At 42.0% G+C, this 17206-nt stretch overlaps 1 protein-coding gene and 1 long non-coding RNA gene across 2 annotated transcripts in view; one reads left to right on the top strand and one right to left on the bottom strand.

The window, feature by feature from the left end:
- DIP2B (disco interacting protein 2 homolog B) overlaps positions 1 to 17206 on the bottom strand; it is a 191883-nt gene that overhangs the window by 124404 nt on the left and 50273 nt on the right. The window lies entirely within an intron of this gene.
- Positions 11357 to 14618, top strand: LOC309526678. Its single transcript, XR_014216827.1, has 2 exons — positions 11357 to 11980; positions 12141 to 14618. It is a non-coding gene; the product is annotated as an uncharacterized lncRNA (long non-coding RNA).

Here is a 17206-nt window from a genome sequence, read left to right as displayed (position 1 = left end):
GAAAGGTAGAATAACATGCTGTAAGTCAGTTGTCCGTGACAGTGGGCAGAAATATATATAGAACTTTTCATCAGAGGCATACACGACTTCCAGCAGATTTCACATCCCATTAGGGTGCAGAGCTGCTTGGCAGGAGGCACTATGCCTTTGAGGTTGACTGTTCAGTGGGTGGCAAAAAGAAAGGCTGTAGGAATTGACAGAAAGACTGACTTCCAAAAGCACACACACATTCCATGAATGTAAGAAAAAATGAAGTTTAGGGAGAAAATACAAAATTGTTGTTTCAGAGGCCAAGTGTGCAATTATTTTTGTCCATTCAATTAGAGAAATTATTGCCCTTTACCTTTCAACTGGGGACAAAGAATTACTGAGTTTCAACAATGGCCTTCTGAAGTAAAATACTATTCAAATTGTGCCAAATTGTGAGATCAAGCCCTAACAATAATGGAACAGCCAGTGACATCCCAAACATCCAAAAATTGGGGAGGAAGGGAAGCAGCAAAGATTGCCAGCATTTCGTAGAGCTGCCAAAAGCGCAAGTACAACTGATCACTGAGACTACAATAATTCACGTGGGAAAGGGCATATAAATCATGCAGAAAAAAACAAAGAAGCCCCAGAACCTTGACTCTTGGCAGGGCAGGGCAACGTTCCATTCTCCTCTTTTTAAATTCAAGAATTCCCCATCCACTGTTGTTAACTATTGGCAATGCCTATTAAATGCAATAATGAGAGCATGTTAAACACAATGCTTTCCAAGATGTGATTTGCACTGAGCTACAGCAATACTGCACTTTAAAGTGGCATTGATGTGCTTGGAAGTATGAGACAGATGCTACTTAAAAAGCCATGGTAGGAAACACCACTGTGCCAATGCATCATTTTTGCAGGGCAACTGCCGTCATTCGAGGCAAAACAGAACAGCCCAGAAACAAACCGTGCACCTGATTATTACCTCTGTGGAGCCTTGACGCACTGGTTTCCTTTAACTAATAAACAGCAAATGGGATAAGTTAATAAAGTTGCAAGGATGACGGGGGTGAGGAAATTTTGATGAAGTAATTTGCAGTCAGTAGAACCGTCTAGCTTTTACCATGCAGTTGACCAGTAATTGCTACTTCTTCACAGTTAACAAAAGTTCAGTAAGTGGACAATTTAATTCTTCAGCATGTTGTTGTTCAGTCGTTTAGTCGTGTCTGACTCTTCGTGACCCCCTGGACCAGAGCACGCCAGGCACTCCTGTCTTCCACTGCCTCCCGCAGTTTAGTCAAACTCATGCTGGTAACTTCGAGAACACTATCCAACCCTCTCGTCCTCTGTCGTCCCCTTCTCCTTGTGCCCTCCATTTTTCCCAACATCAGGGTCTTTTCCAGGGAGTCTTCTCTTCTCATCAGGTGGCCAAAGTATTGGAGCCTCAGCTTCAGGATCTGCCCTTCCAGTGAGCACTCAGGGCTGATTTCCTTAAGAATGGATAGGTTTGATCTTCTTGCAGTCCATGGGACTCTCAAGAGTCTCCTCCAGCACCATAATTCAAAAGCATCAGCATAAAGGTAAAGGGACCACTGACCATTAGGTCCAGTCGTGGCTGACTCTGGGGATGCGGCGCTCATCTTGCTTTATTGGCCAAGGGAGCTGGCGTACAGCTTCCAGGTCATGTGGCCAGCATGACTAAGCCGCTTCTGGCGAACCAGAGCAGCGCACGGAAACGCTGCTTACCTTCCCGCCGGAGCGGTACTTATTTATCTACTTGCATTTTGACTTGCTTTCGAACTGCTAGGTTGGCAGGAGTCAGCATAAGGTACCAAGCCTCAATGCATTTTGAGCTAGGACACACTCATTATTTATTTATGAATTAAATTACACCAAAGACAGGCATAATTTAAATTAATGCAAGTATCTGCAGATTAATCATAAAAGTATTAAGGATGTAAAGATGCATAGTACAGACAATATGATTTCCTCAAAGTGCATGAACATTTTGCAAAAATCTGGCTATTTCTGGCTACTAGGTGTATATTTGAGGTGTGGGTTAGCTCTGTGAAGTTTGGTCGCACTGGTGTTTCCGTGGAAATGGAGTCAAAGCTGCCTCAGCTCTCAGCAACCTCCCCAGGAGGAGAAGGATGCTTGCTGGCAGATGGAGGTGTCAAGAGGCTGCACCTTGGCCAGAGGTGTTAGGCTAGGGTTGTCCAATGTCGCAGTGCAGGACACTTCTCTGAAAAGCTGCTTGCTACATCACACTGTTGGCTCATGTTAAGTTTGCGGACTACTAAGACCCCTGTATCACATGGACTACTGGCAAACCAGGAGTCCCCCATCTTATACTGGTGCAGCTGGTTCTTCCTGTCTAAGTATAGAACTTTACACTCATCCCTACTGAAATCATTTTGTTAGTTTTGGCCCGGTTTTCCATGTCATCTTGAATCTCTGGGGCCTGTCATATGCAAATTTGATGAGCATCCCCTCCAGTGTCTTTTGACACTGAACAAAAACAGGCCTAGGACAGAACCCTGAGGCACCCCACTTGTCACTTTTTCCCAAGATGATGAGGAACCATTGGTGAGCACTGTTTAGGTTTGGTCAACCAACCAGCTACAAATCCCCCCAACAGTAACTTGGTCCAGCCCATATTATACTAGCTTCTCCGCAAGAATATCATGGGGGATTTTATCAAAAGCCTTATTGAAATAAAGATTCACTACGTCCACAACATTCTCCTGATCCATCAAGTTTGTAACTCTATCAAAAAAGAGAAAGGGAAAAAAAATGAGATTCCTCTGGCATCACCTGTTTTTGAGATCTTAGTAATCACAGCACCTTTTTCTAAGTGCTCAGACACTGCTGTAATTATCTATTCTAGGATCTTTCCTGGTATTGATGTCAAGCTCAATGATTGGTAGTTAGCTGAGTCTTCTTTTCTCCTTACTATTCCCACTTCACTTACATATTTTTCCAGTTATGATTATTGTTATGATTAAACACACAATTTTAAATGTTTATCTGAATTCCTTATGCCTATGATGAGGGCTTTGTCACCTTTCTTATTAATATTTTGGATTGTTCCTTTGAGACCTGATTTGAGTGTTTTACTCTAGCTATATTAGCTTTTAAAACTACTGATGTTTTAAAGGTTTTTATACCCACTATCTCTGTAAAAGTCACAAATACAGTGGTACCTCTGGTTACGTACTTAATTCGTTCCGGAGGTCCGTTCTTAACCTGAAACTGTTCTTAACCTGAAGCACCACTTTAGCTAATGGGGCCTACTGCTGTTGGGGCCACATGATTTCTGTTCTCATCCTGAAGCAAAGTTCTTAACCCGAGGTACTATTTCTGGGTTAGCGGAGTCAGTAACCTGAAGCGTGTGTAACCTGAAGCGTATGTAACCTGAAGCGTATGTAACCCGAGGTACCACTGTAGTTGACATTGATACAATGAGATGACACACACTTTGTTCAAATTGCTTATCATTTGTTCAAGTTGCTTATCGTTTGTTCAAATTGCTTATCATTTGTTCAAAATGTGTATCATTTTTCATTCCTCCAGAGTTCTAAAACATAGATGCTATCATTTATACAACAATGCATGAATGGTGATCAGTAAATATTATGAGCTGTTTATGCATTCAGGGGTAATCAACATGGTGCCCTGGAGATGTTGCAGAATTACAATCCCATCATCTCCAGCCAGCATGGCCAATAGTCAGGGATAATGGGAGCTACAGTCCAAAAATATCTGGAGGGCAACATATTGGCTACCCCTAGAATCATATCATTCAATTTTCTATAATTATTTGCTTTAGAACTGTTTGTTCATTTCGGTATTCTTTTTTCAAATAGGTGTCATTTGTTTTAGTGCCCCTTTGGGTGCAATATGCCAGGTATTCTTTGCTAGATAAATTACTTGCAACAACTTTCCAAAGCCTGTCCTTCCAGATTGGGGGTAGTTTTGATGCTGCCCACATTCTCCCCTGCAGAGATTAATTTCTGCCCAAAATTTCCAGATTCCAAATCCTTCTCTGATGCAGAAGTCAGGATCACCCCCAAATTAAATTATCACTTGTTGAGTACGAAGTCAGGAGGCGGAGAAAATGTCAAATACTTGCCAAATACAAACCCACTCTAAACTAAAAGATCTGAGGGTTAAAAGGTTAGTTTCTCAGATTTCCCAGGGCAAATAAAGTAGGCATACTATTCACATGCAACCCGGCCAGTACACTCTGGTGACCACACCCTGTAGATGGGGAGGCAAAATGTGGAATACAGTCCCACACCACACAAATTAACAAGTAAATCTCCCAGTGATAAAAATGGTTCTGGCCTGTGCCTTTGCCCCACAAGAAAGGGAAAAAAGCAGGAACCTGTTCTAACCTGCCTTGAAATGAACACCACAAACACAAAGCACACTTTTAAAAGTGGAGGGGGGGGAGACGATGACTCTCAGCCTGTATGCAGGGCACACAACACTAAGCTTTCAGTTATGTTTACATCAGCAACCACTGCTTGAGGAATTCCATTGCTAAGGAAACCATCCTGGCACGTAACCAACATGGCTAATATGCCAGAGCCATTATTGTGTCAACTATAATGTTCATTACAGAAAAGATCGTGGCAGGAAGGGCTTTCCTTTTTTTCGCTTCCCTTTTTTCAAAACCAGCTTCTCCAAGTTTCAGAAGCATTCTGTTTAAATGGTACATGTCAGGATGTGGCAGGTTTTATGTTTCTTGAAAGACTTTTAAAACAGCAGCTAACATCAAGATAATGGGTGGGAAGTATCAAGCCAGTGTGTGCACTCCAGTAAGAGAATGGTCAAATTCGATCATTTCAGTATGCGCTCTGTATGAAAAGTGATATGAAACACAGCTCATACCCAGTGAACTCTACCATCAATCAGGTGAAATGTTAAGAAATACTACTTGGAGGAGACTGTACTGTATACTTGGTTCTAGGCAGACTGTCCATGCTGCACTACAGCCATAACAAAATGTAAAGGGATGCAGTTTACGTCAGTGGGGGCAGATTTCAGGATTATAATAATAATAATAATTTTGTTATTTATGCCCCGCCCATCTGGCTGGGTTTCTCCAGAGACTCTGGGCAGCTTACAGCATAAGCTGTAGCATCTACTTTGTTTTTACCAAAACCCGAATCAGTGTCTGGTGCAAGAGGTCTACCCTTATAATTAAGATAGTCCTTTTTAATCAGGTATGGTCACGGCTGGCATACTAGCCAGAGCTTGGAAAGGGCACTCCTCGCCACCAACACCTCCTGCATATTCAACAGGAGAGACAATAGGTCATGGAGCACCAACAAACTACAAACCTGATCTTTTATGGAGAGTGCAACTGTATGCAAGACAGGCTGTAACCCTAAACCCTAATCAGAAGGTCTATCAACCATCAGTAGTACATCTTGTCTAGATCAAGTTTCGGCTAATAGCCCAATCCAATCCTTCACAGCAGATAATCAAGGGTCCAATATTTCCACTGTCTTCCTAGGATCATATAAGAGAGATAGAGATGGATAGTACAAACATCTTGATAATACTGTGGGTCAAATTTCCAGATCACTTCTTCTAGTGGTTTCAAAAAGATGTTGAACAACATAGGGGACAAGATGAAAACTTGTGAAACCCCATAGGTCACGAGCCATTGGGAAGACGAGAAGTCCCCAGTACCACCTTCTAGGTTATATCTTGCAATGTTCAATGGTATCAAATGCTGCTGAGCAGACCAGGAGAACTATTGGGGTTGTACTCCCCCAACCATTTTCCGCTGAAAGCTATACCCTAAGGCAACCAGGGCAGTTTCAGTCTTGAAACTAGGCTGAAAGCCAGGCTAAAAGGAATCTAGGATAGTCAATTTCATCCCAGAATCCCTGGAGTTGTGCCACCACCACATGTTCACAGATCTTGCCCAAAACAGTACTGTTTGATACCAGATAATAGTCATTCTGCATGTGCCAGTTCATTAAAACATTATGCAAAATTATGCCACTTGGAAGCAACTAAAATCAAGGCAACCCTAGCTATCCAATTTGGGATCAATTTGGGATATGCCCTTTGGCAGAGAACAAATTGCCCACCACTGCTGCAAGGCAAGGCATTAGTATCTTGGATCTGCTGCAGAGACAAGTTTTAACTGCTGCTTGAAAGAGACTTTAACAGAATACTCTAAATAAATTGCAGCTTCACAAACAAAATCAGCATGCCCTTTTAATATGCCAAAGAGAGGGCCATCTGGTTTCACTTCAAGCTGTATGCTGAATGTGGCAGTATTCTTCATCGCAACAGCTGTCCCCTGCCCCACTGCATCTCTAGAAACAGTGCATCTGAGGATTTATTTTCATTCGCTCTCATTAACACATCCACATTGTCAAAAAGCTGTGAACAGCAATAGAAGACATCTTTGCTATGCAGCCACCAAGCCCTGAAGTGTACTGTACTTTCCACCCCCACCCCCGTATTGTGGAACATTTAGGAATATACCTTTGCCTCAGTCCTATCACCTCTTTGAAAGGTGTCTAGCTTCCTACCACCAGAAGAGATTCTATGGGTAAACAACTGTGGATCAATCTAATTGTAAGCTGTTCACCAGTTCCTTTGGTGAAGAGGAAAGCAGGGAATAGGAAAGATGGCATAAGTTGAAGATCTATTCTTTTGGGTCCCAGGAATAGTATAAATAAAATAAATTGAATAAACATTCAGTAAGGCAATTCAGTAGGGACACGGGTGGCGCTGTGGGTTAAATCACAGAGCCTAGGACTTGCCGATCAGAAGGTCAGCGGTTCGAATCCCTGCGACGGGGTGAGCTCCCGTTGCTCGGTCCCAGCTCCTGCCAACCTAGCAGTTCGAAAGCACGTCAAAGTGCAAGTAGATAAATAGGTACTGCTCCAGCGGGAAGGTAAACTGCGTTTCCGTGCGCTGCCAGAAGCGGCTTAGTCATGCTGGCCACATGACCCGGAAGCTGTACGCCGGCTCCCTCGGCCAATAAAGCGAGATGAGTGCTGCAACCCCAGAGTCGGCCATGACTGGACCTAATGGTCAGGGGTACCTTTACGACAATTTGGTGGTGTTGGGGGTTCCAAAGTGAAAACAGACACAACCCCCCCACCCTCAAGGGAGATATTGTGAGCCCCCAAAAGACATATGTTTGTGGGCTCTTCCTTTTCTAACCCCTTGATTTCATCAGGCAAACCTGGCACAGCTACTGAACTAAAACAATACACAAAACAGCATTACTATTCAGTATAAATTACTGCACTTCTTTGATTCCACCTTGAATTGTGGCAAGCAAATAACACCCCACCCAGCATTACAAGACACAATGACGCAAGCATCAGAGCAAATGCAGAACTGAAAACAATGAGAGGTTTTAGCGTTCCCTGCAAAATCAAACAAAGGCCAAATCTGGAAATGCAACTTTTAACACTTAGCATTGCATACTGCTTTACTGGAACTGCTCAGATGAACCTCTTATCACTGGGCTTCAGTGATATGTTAATTTATCTTCCTCTTAACCCACTGTCTAAACTAACAGAATCTGGATCTGGACTGGTTTTAACAATCCCAATAAACGCAACATTCAGCTCAATTATACAATGCCCCCAAACATGCTTTATTAATTTAGCAAAGTACTAAAATGTATAGAACCAAAGATAAATAGGCACATTTTAGTCTCAAAGTTATGTCTTATGCAAATTCACATCTCTAGGAGACCCAAGGCAGTTATGGAACAAGAGTTTTCTTATAAATCTTTATACAGAGCTTCCCTCTAAGAGTCAGAAGGGAAGGAAGTATACACTTCCAACTTCCCCTTTGCATTGCAGTTATTTCTCAGAAATATATAAAGGCAATTTCTTAGGGCATAATCCAACATTGCACAAGGAAAGTTTGCTTATGCAACCAGACTTCACCTTCCTCTTTTCCCCCAGCAGCTTCCACTGTGCCTCCAAAATCTACTCCAGAGAAGATTTTGAGAGTCCAGAGAAGGGGTTAGAGAAGGGAGAAGAGGAAAGCCAAGTCCAACTGCACAAGTGGAAGTCCACTGCAATCATGCACTGCCTCTTGAATACAACCCAGAAATCATAAGTATATGCAAATGACATTTTCAGATGCTCTGTGCTACATAGTCCTTCGCCTTCTAGTTCAGATGCTGCTTTCGTACTTCTAGGCACATGTATCTCATTAACTCCTGGGCTCTGTTTGAGACACAGTGTGGTAAATATTGTGGTGGTTCAACTAGGCGAGGCAATCCACAGGTGTGGATATTCGGGCCTTTTGGCAGAAGCTTGGACTGCTTTGGCCTCTTGGTCACTGTTCCTTCCCTCAAAGCTCAAGTAATTATTTCCCAACAGAACTATATGGAAACCAGAGTATCAACTTCACTGTGGCAGACCAACAGAAGAGACTCCAGGGCTTAAGCCAAGCCTGGGATACAACCCTGAAAGATGCCTAGTTTCAATTCAGTGAGACCTCAGGGAGAAACAATGACAAGTAATCTCTCTAAGCATGTAGTCCAGACATGCCCACAGTCCGTTTTGGGGGCCTAATCTGGCCCACCGGTCAGTTTAATCTGACCCCTGTGGCAGTTTATTTCCTGGGGTAAAATCCCTTAAAAAATGCTCAACAACTTTAATCCCCCAAAAAGTTAACAACTTTGGTTGGCCCTTTGGTCGGCCCTCACGGCCCTTCACTTCATCAAATCTGGCCCTCTTTGAAAAAAGTTTGGACACAACTGATGTAGTCCTATGGACATGGAGGCACAGGAAAAGGAACAGCAGGCTGGGTCCTCAACTATATCATCAGAAAAAGGTTCATGGAAGTTAGAGTAAGTTCCTTTTATGACAAACAAGTTCTGCAAGAAGTCTTGATGGATCAAGCTCTTGCACAAAGAATACAGGAAAGCCTAGCCATTTATTTTTCCTTAAAGCACACCTTGAGCTGCTCCTAATATACACCACTGTGTTTGACACACTCATGTTGTTTTGTAACACTGCGTACACAACAGAAACATACTATACATGGTATGATCAGGACTGCACCAGTATGATCCACTGGCTAAAGTTTAGGATTGGGTATTTTTAAAAAGTGACATGTAACCCCAGAGTTATTGGGAAGTTAAAATGAGAGAACCTCACATCTGTAGCGAGAGCCCCTAAAAGGAAATTTGTGATACACAGGTAACATAAGGGGGGGGGAACAACAGACTGAGTTCTGGAGTCTAGATATGCAGGACATCCCTGGAAGCACAGATGCATAACATTTCTAAGGTATATAGTATAGTACAGGGGTCTGCAACCTTTAAGACAAAAGGAGCCACTTGGACCCGTTTCCGAAGAAAAAACAACAACTGGGAGCCGCAAAACCATTGCGACATTTAAAGCATGCACGCCGCTGCCCTCTGATCTGACAGTGGGCGGGAAGGTGACGTTGGGACGGTGCGTGACTAACGCACGCACCGCCCCCATGCGACATCACAGCCAGTACAGCACCTGCCACAGTGGGGAGTGTCGGGGCGCACAATGCGCCTCCTCCCCTCGCTAGTATCCGCCCTGGAGCCGCGGCAAAGGTGTAAAAGAGCCACATGCGGTTGCAGACCCCTGGTATAGTAGAATATTCTGAGAAACTCAAAATCTAAGGACTGGCTCTTTATGTTTAGATGACAGACCAGCTTGAAAAATAAGCATCATTTATCACAGGACAAATTTAAACCACCCGAGGTGCTTCAAATGTGCATGTCTGGGATTTTCAACCTCTCTTTCAACAACAGCCCACTGCCACTACCCAGGATCCTATAGCACAGGTATGGGAAACCTGTGACTTCAAATGTTGTTGGACTATATCTTCCATCAGTCTCAGCAAGCATGGTCAGTGGTCAGGGATTATGGGAAAAGCAGTCCGGCAACATCTTGAGAGCCAAAGGATCCTCACTTGTTGGAAAGCCATACCATATGAGACATCAGTGCAAGGTTCTCATTCTAGTTTTCCTTGAAAATACCTAAAGGCAGCATGAAGAAGGACTATCCCATTTTATTTCCACAACTGGTGAAAATAGGTAGTCAGGCTAGCAGGTAGATCATTTTCCTTAGCAACAGAGAACCAGGCTTGAAGATTTCCTGATTCTTTACAACCCAATTATTGGCTAAGCCAAGTGAAGCCTTTGATTTAGCTTGCCTGTTTCACATTCATATCAGGCTGAAATTTGATACATACATTCAGGACACAATTCTATCTTTCAAGTTCAGATAACAGCCCAACTCTCGCCTGTTTTTAACGCAACAAAAATACTGTAACACTACATCTCTGGCTGAAGAACCAGAATGGCATTTGGTGTGCTGTTTGGGACACGATTCTCTATTTCAAATTTGAATCCCAGTTCCGAGTCCCATACCCATTTTCAGTAAATGAAATTAATCAAGGGGTGTGAAGTATTGTGATCTAACGGTTACATGAAAAATGAGCGCATGAAAGGTTATTGCAAGAGTGTCTGTATAAAGGATATTCAATTTGGTTACGAAACCTAACCAGGGACTTTATAACAGGCTGTATCATCTGCAACAAGCTATTCAGATATGTTGATAAGTATCTACCACATGTCCATGTCAAAACAGAACTGTATTGAGCTCCAACTGATAAAGATTAGGATCAACCACTCATTAAACTCTATTAACATATTCGGAAAGCTGTGGAGGATTGGCTTTACCCTGACTTGCAACAGTCGTCTATTTTTCCCCCCAGCAGCAGTTGCAGTCCAAGTGAAAAAATTAGGTAGGAAACCAGTAGATGAAATTCACAAGTACTACCCTGATTCCCCTGAGTTTTAATTAATTCTTGGCTCTTCTGTAGGGATTTAGACATACTAGCTAAGGGGACCACAACAAAAGGTAAGGGGGCCAGGTAACCTCTGGACACTGAGTTCTCATGGACCCAAATTTGGAATTAAGTGTTGAAGAAACAGAATGCAGCAGAACCAGCACTGGATTACAATTGCCATCTGCACTCATTAATTTAAAGGTAGTAAAAAATCCATTTATTAAGTTTTGTAAATGGCTGATGATACTGAAAGTACTGAAAATGAATGCAAACAGGCAAACAGGTGCAAGAATAATTCAGAGGTGGTTTTTTTGTGTGCAAAACCCCCCCAAAAACCTGAACTGTTCCCGATGCCCTAAATTGTTCAAGATATTAATTAGCATGTTTTATATGCTGTGGAAATAGTTCAATTTGTCCCTCAGGAGCCTAAAGTATTGAACTGAAAAATTTACTTACATGAAGCTGGGGCAAACAGAATCACTGTAAATGAGTTGCATAAAAACAAACCAAAGCTTTACTTGGTCATTGTCATTAAACAACTTGTAATGTCTTAAAATATGAAGGTCAGAAGCATGCCACTTCCCTTACATTGTTTACATTTAAAGAAAAGTGCTGGAAACTATTAATATGCTAATCTTAGCCAAGAGATCTACGTGACATAGCACTGTTCACTAATCCACTCCAGAGTTTAGCTTTCACCGAGGTATGGGAATGGAAAATTTTCAGAGGAGAGAGAGCGAGAGAAAAAAAGAGAACAGCTACGAAAATTTTCCATTACAGAAAATTTTCCGCTCCACATCACTGCTAAACACATAGAGCAGTGTCTCATTTCTCATTAGGAGCTAGAGAGAGACTGGAAGCCTTTTGTATCGAAATCAGTTCAGTTTTTGAGAGGATACTGTGTGCTTTTGGACTGTATTCTGAATTAATTATCATGCCTAACCAGAAAAAAACTGGTGTGTGGCACCACTATATAGAAATCATTGAAGGAAGAAAGAGAGTTGGTCAATGTAAATACTGTGGCCAGACATACGCAAATAATGCAACAAGGATGAAGAGGCATCTGACAATATGCAAGAATTGTCCGGAAAGAATACAATCCTCATACAAGAAGCTACTGCAGTTAAGTGCTGGAACAACATCTGGGAAAAGTCTACTTCAGGAATTAATTGTAAGTAAACGAACTAATACACTTAACAGCAATGCAGACTTGTATCTCTAGCAAATTATTTCTTAAAACCAGAAAGTGCTTTACCGTAAAGTTGACAAGAGAGCTCTAGATTTAGAGTAGGCTAAAAAAAAATCCTTCTCTCCCCTCCCCTTTGTTCCAGGAACTGGGTAACTCAAGTGAAACAGCGAATTTGCCAAACATGAAAACTGAAAGTGTTGAGCTGCCAGCTCTGGAGAAGGGAGAAGCAGCGGGACCATCTTTTTCAAGGTCAGTGACACAAGAGATGCCATCTGTAGGTAGCCACTCAAGACAATCAGATTTTTTAGCAAACTTTGTGGACAAAATGTCAAAGGAAGATCAGGAAAGAGCAGACGAGACGTTAGCTCGAGCTATATTTGCAAGTAGTACGTCTCTTTCCATAGTTGAAAATCAATACTGGAAGGATCTTTACAAGCTGATTCGCCCATCATATAAATTGCCATCCCATTATCGCTTAGCACATCCTCTTTTAGACGGAGAGTACAACAGAGTTCAAACAATGGTAGCTCAAAGGATCAGCCGAGCAGAATCGCTGACACTCATGCCAAAGAGATGGACTAATACACAAGGAAATTCTCTTCTCAGCATTATGTTTGCAACACCTGAAGCAATATTCCTCAAAGCAATTGCTACCAAACCTTCTCATCATACTGGTGAATACATAGCCAACATACTGGGTGAAGAGATTGAGAGTGCAGGTCCACCCAGGGTACAAGCCCTTGTAACCGACAATACGAGTAGCATGAGAGGCGCAGGGGAAATATTAAAGTCAACGTACCCACACTTAATAGTATTTGTCTGTTCTGCTCACGGGTTGAACCTTCTGGCAAAAGATATCTTAAGTGCCAGTACGATGAAAACAATATTGGCAAACGGCAAAGCCATTGTGAAGGTATTCAACAATCACCCAATAGCTAAACAGGCACTGAAGAAATTACAGAAAGAGAAGCAGGGGGAGGAAAGTCCCCTTTTATTGCCATCAGAAACTAGATGGAGCTCAGCTACCAAGTGTTTAGAGAGCCTGTTGCATACAATGAACTGTTTGCAGCACGCTTCAACAGAAGAAACGGTATCCCAGATTATTCCTCAGAACATTCGTAAGCAGATTCTCGATGACGTGTTTTGGGTTAAAGTTCAAGATGCATACAGTTTGCTCCTACCAATTTCAGAGGCTACTAAGAAGCTTGAAGATGCACCAATCCTTTCATATATTCCAGAGATGTTCAGAAAGCTGAATGAAAATCTAATTCAGCTTTTGCCTTCTTCGCCTCTCTCTAAAGAAGAGGCGGAAGTAATAAAGCAAGGATTTACTAAAGTATCTGAGATATGCTCCCATCCAGTTCATCTGGCAGCAAATCTACTGGACCCCCAACACTGTGGACAACATTTATCAGAATCTGATATAGCCACTGCTCTTGATATAATTATGGAACTAGCTAAGAACATCCCTAACATTAATGAAAGAGCTGTGATGGCAGACATTGCTGAATATCGTGCGAAAGAGAAACTTTGGAGCCAAGACATTGTTTGGCGGGCATCCGAGGCTGTTTCTCCCCTCACATGGTGGAAGGGATATTGTAACACCCGGCAATTGTCCAGGATTGCTGTAAGGATCTTCAGCATTCCACCAACAGCCACTTCCTGTGAACGGAAATGGAGAACTTTTGACGCAATCAAGACAAAGAAGAGGAACAGACTGACAAATGAACGCACTGCTAAGCTTGTTTCTGTTTCTCTCTTGCTGCAGCAGGAGAACCAGTTACAAGCGCAACTAGTGAACAGGATGAAGTGTGATAAATTGCCTATAGACTCGTTGCAGATGAAATCATTGTTCGGTGAAAGAGAACGTGGCTCAACAAGTTCTGAGTCAGATTCACCTCCGTTTGGAGTGGAATTCACAAGAAGTGAGAGTGCCTCTACAGACAGTGAAACTGAAGGATCCCCTCAATGAAAGTAGATCGAAGGACTACAGTGACCTATCATGCACAGCTCTCGGTGGAACAGTTTTCTCTACATTCATGATTTCCTCCTTCAAATTTAAACAATGTAAGGGAAGTCAATACTTTTTACTTCTTGATGTCTAAAAATATTTACAAGTACCCTAATCAAAATAATTTCCAGATAAAGCTTTGGATTTTTAGATATATAAATAAATAGTCTGTATTAAATATTTTTTCCTAAGTAAATATTGGGAAATCATTTGAGTTGTTCATAAAACATTTAATTCTGAAAAGAGAAGTGTAATGTTTTCTGATTTCTGGAGTCCATGAGGTATGGAAACAGCTTGTTCCTGATGAGCTCTCACTTCCCTGGAAAAGACACACCTGTAGCTTTGGATTGCTCCTAGACCCAACGTTATTTCTGGAGACTCGGGTAACCTCAATGGCAAAAGGTGCCTATTTCAAGCTACACCTGGTTACCTAGCTATGGCTCGCATTGGACAGAGATGACTTGACCACTGTACTCCACCCAGCTCTTACTGATGCGTTTTATGTTTTTACTGTAATATTGTGGTTCTTTTAGCCTGTATATTGCCTTGTGATGTTTTATATGAAAGTGCAATTTATAAATTTTAAATGAAATAAACAGAACTCTAACACCGGCTGGCAGTTTGTTTCCAGAACCCAATTTAAAGTGCTCACATTCATGTTTAAAGCCCAGCATGACTTAGGCCCCAAGTATCTAAAAGATGACCACCATCCCTACTTTTTAAAAATTAGGATCAGCAGAAGCAGCTCTCTTCATAGTTCCACAATCAGAAGTGCAAGGAATGATGGCTTGGGAGAGGGCTTCCTATGTGGCAGCCTCTAAATTGAGGGACTTCCTTCGGACAGAGGTGCATCTAGCATCTTCTTTGTATAGCTTTCATTGTATGATACATCTGTTTACACTGGCCTTGGATTCTTAAGGTATTCTATTCTGTGGGTCCCACCACTTTTACTTAATTTAAACTGTCGTGTTCTGGCTAGAATGGTTTTATCTGTTTTTTATCATTTCAACTACTATATCTGTTTTTATAATTGTATATTATAAAGTCATCTTGAGACCATATGGTAGATCAGATGCCAAAGTATTAAGTGTCACGGAGGAAATTCTGATTCATTTTTTTCTGTAAAACCCACACCACTGTCTTCATTGCTGATCCTAACACCCATGTCAAGTAATAAATGCAAAATAATAGCCTGACATTAAACTATGAGGACATTGACCATCTTGTTCTTTTTTAATGCTTTGAGCCAGTACAAGGGAATCTTATCACAAAGACGCAGTGTGCAGGAACAGACAACGAGATCTGAAATAGTTTTAAAAAATAAAAACCTCAATGCTTTGAAAGATTATTGAAGAAATTTTTGAAGAAATAATTACTGAAAAGGAACATCAATAATGGAGTAAATGAAAACAAAGGGTAAGAAGTAATTGAGACCAAGATACTACTAAGTGTTGCCAAAGTCACATGAACAGTAAAATCCATCTTAACATAAAAGCTGATCTTGAGTGTTTTGTACAACAGTTTCCCAGTCTATATTATGCTAGCTGTGGCTCATATAGAACATTATTATGCATGTCTACTTAGAAGTTAAAACCCCATGGAGTTTAATGGGACTTATTGAAAAAAGTGTACATCGCCAATATATTATTGAACTGGTTCTATCGACTCTACCCCAATTAACAATGACACTGTCTCATCATGAAAATAAGAATAGTTGAAAACAGCCAGGCTGAAAGTAATTGAAACAAAAGGCTTTCGGGAAGAGCATCACATTCCTAATCAGAACACAGAACGATTAAGAGGAAAGAGAAATAAGGTGCTGTATATATGCAAATGGATTTTGAAATGTTTAAGGTTATCCTTTGCAGGTAAATCTACACACTAATGTAAACCCACACACCAAGTCATGAAAAGCGACTCAGCTCTAAACATACAAGGTCTTCACTCTTCCATGTACTGTAAGTGAAATATCTATTTTCTTTACTGAAAGTGTAGCGTCACAGAAATGCTAAGGTGAGCAAGTGTAAAGTATGAGCAAGTATAAAGCACAGGGGATTATTTTAAATTGAGGTACAAGAAAATAAGGTGCCTACACTGAGAATGGTGCTTGGCTATCTAATGGTTTTCGTTGCTGACATCTGTGTGTCTCGAGAGACAATGAAGTGCGCCTCAGGGACTGAAGACAAACTGCTGTGTTAGCAGCCCCAAAGTGACTTCCCTGGGGCGCAAGCCTAAGCAGTGTGTATGGAGGCACTGGGCTGCCCAGACAACAAGAACCCCACCCTTGATCTCACTGATGTGGTCCAAAGGAAAGCAGTGAGGAGGGAAGAAGCGAGGAAGGAAATGGTAGACAAACTGAGAAATGGAGAGATGGGCACAGGAAAGGAGGTTAGATACAGAAAACTGAGCTGTACCGGGCGTAAGTATTTAGTATTCCCTTGATTTTCTTTGATTGCATAGCCTAAGCAGACAGGACTAAGACCCCAGACTTCCTCACAAGGCTTTCTGCCCTGTATGCCTGCCTGAGAATCCCTCTATCTAGGCTGCCATCTGATCTCCCTGGCAAATGAATGGTGTTGAGAAATAGGCTCTTTCTGGCACCCAATAGGCAAGTTCTCTTTCTCTCTCCACCATCCAGAGCGTACCCCCATTAGCTTAGAATGCTCCGTTTCCACAGCGACTCCAACTTGTTTTGTAAAGTTTTGCTCATGTCCACCCACAATCCTCCTGATGCCAGCCTCTGACCTATTACTATAGCCTGACACTGTCCTAGATGAGAGCTAGGAAGCAGCTGCACACTGCAGCCAGTTATCAGATGCTCCAGCACCACTCACGCGAACAAGAGGAAGGCATCAGTAGGCTTGGAGAAGAACAAAGAATATATTGGGGGGGGGGAATCTAAGCGGGGCCCCAAAACAGCCCAACCGGAAGGTGGGGCATGGATGGAAAACAGTATGTGAAGGAATGGAATGAAACAACTGGAATCCTGAACATCAGCATGCTACACTGTGACGTTTTCTTGCAGGTCTGCCTTGTTCTTTACAATCCTCATCATCACTCAGATGGGTGAACACCTATCTCCCGCTACAATATGACTCTCTCTTTTTGTTGCAATCAATGTGTGTTGGGGAAAGTATAATGAATCACAAAAGTCATCCTACTCGTAATGCTTTCAAAGGCCAACAAGAGTCTAGCAA

Source organism: Podarcis vaucheri, assembly GCF_965113315.1.
Source record: "Podarcis vaucheri genome assembly, chromosome: 2".
NCBI classification, from domain to species: Eukaryota; Metazoa; Chordata; class Lepidosauria; order Squamata; family Lacertidae; genus Podarcis; species Podarcis vaucheri.
This window is presented reverse-complemented; position numbering and strand designations above follow the sequence as displayed.